The sequence below is a fragment of the Vicugna pacos genome, chromosome 10, assembly GCF_048564905.1.
Source record: "Vicugna pacos chromosome 10, VicPac4, whole genome shotgun sequence".
NCBI lineage: Eukaryota > Metazoa > Chordata > Mammalia > Artiodactyla > Camelidae > Vicugna > Vicugna pacos.
Genome location: NC_132996.1, coordinates 26,034,852 through 26,036,586, shown reverse-complemented (window position 1 = coordinate 26,036,586; position 1,735 = coordinate 26,034,852). Strand labels below are relative to the sequence as shown.

Genomic DNA, 1,735 nt, shown 5'->3' with positions numbered 1-1,735 from the left:
TTGTGAAATTTAGGATTCACAGCTTAAAAATTGAATAGAAAAATCCAACCCATTTTGTCTGTGAAATAAGGAAAGAAAATCATTATTTTATTACAATGGAAGAATACCTAGGACTGTACTTTGAGAATTGTTGTTCTAATTGTCTGGCTATCTGAAATGTCCACTTTTCCCTCTACTGTTATTTGTGTTTCTGAGATGATAAAGTTACACCTATGAATCAAGATTTCCCAGCATTCTTTGGGTCCTGGGGATGTGCCATTTTGTTGATGGCTGCTTTGACATCCTTGTTCCTCAGTGTGTAGATGAGGGGGTTGAGGACTGGTGTGAGAATGGCAAACACCCCATTGCCCATGATGTGGAAGTCAAGAGGCAGGTCCACCCTATAGGCCATGTAGGCTATGGCAATGGAGGAGTAGTAGGTGCCAACCACCAGCAGGTGGGAGCTGCACGTGGAGAAGGCATTTGAGCGTCCTTCTCAGGAGCTGATGCGAAGCACTGAGGCCAGGATTTGGGCATAGGAGAGAAGCACCAGGAGAAGGGGCAGGAAGGACGCCACCATGGTGATGCAGAAGCCCATGAAGGTCTGGGGTGTGGTGTCAGAACAGGAGGCCTGGACCACAGCCACGTGGTCACAGAAGCAATGGTAGATGTGAGCAGTGCTGTCAAAAGCCATATGGGAGGTCTGCACCACTGTTGAGATGGGCAGGAGGAGGGCAGTGAGCCAGGCACTGGCCGTCAGTGCAGCATTGGTCCGTGGGGTCACGAGGACAGGGTAGTGCAGTGGGCGGCAGATAGCCACATAGCGGTCAGAAGCCATGACCACCAGGATGAAGGCTTCAGAGCAGGAGAAGCTGTGGAAAAGGTACATCTGCAGGAAGCAGGCAGGGAAGCTGAGGTAGCGGTCCCCAAGTAAGAGTAGGGACAGCATCTTAGGGACAGAATCTTGGGGACAGCGGTTGTAGTGAAAAGAATGTCCAGGGCTGAGAGGTTGATCAGGAAGAAGTACATGGGCTTCTGGAGTCTGGGCTCTATCACCACAGCCACCAGGATCAGGGTGTTACCCAGCAGGATGAGCAGATAGAGGAGGAGAAAGACAAAGAAGATAGGAAGGAAGAGGGATTTTGGCAGAGAAGGGATGTCCATAAGGTAGAAGATGGTCGATGAGCCCTCTGATCCATTACAGGCTTCAGTTTCCATGATGGGTTAAGCTGTATGCCCAGGTGGTAGGTAGTGGGAACAGGTGGGAACCAGAAAAATCAGTGATTCTGGAATGAGAATTACATAATAATCACTGTATAATTAATATAACCATCTTTATTTACAGTCAACTCTAGAAGAGAGATAATGGGATCTGCCTTCATCCTTCATCCCTTCATCCTTCATCCCTTCATCCTTCACCCTCCACCTATTTTTCCTTTTTTAAAATTAAGTGTGGAAAAAGTACCTATGATATACAAAATCATGTATTATATACTGGGTATATAACAAATTGAACAAAACTAATAAGGTCTCTAACTTCATGAAGCTGAAATTTTGGTGGTAGAGAAAGACATTAAAGGAGGGGAGGGTATTGCTGAAGTGGTAGAACACATGCTTAGCATGCACAAGGTCCTGGTTCAATCCCCAGTACCTCCTCTAGAAATAAGTAAATAAACTTAATTACCTCCCTCCCCACACCAAAAAAAAAAGACATTAAAAGCAAAGAATCACATAAAATTATTTAATTTCAGTTAAG

General features: G+C 45.5%; 1 pseudogene; it reads right to left on the bottom strand.

Annotated features, from left to right (window-relative positions):
• Positions 1-217: 217 nt before the first annotated feature.
• LOC102537715 (olfactory receptor 2AT4-like) lies at positions 218-1,197 on the bottom strand (annotated as a pseudogene).
• Between the last annotated feature and the right edge of the window lie 538 nt (positions 1,198-1,735).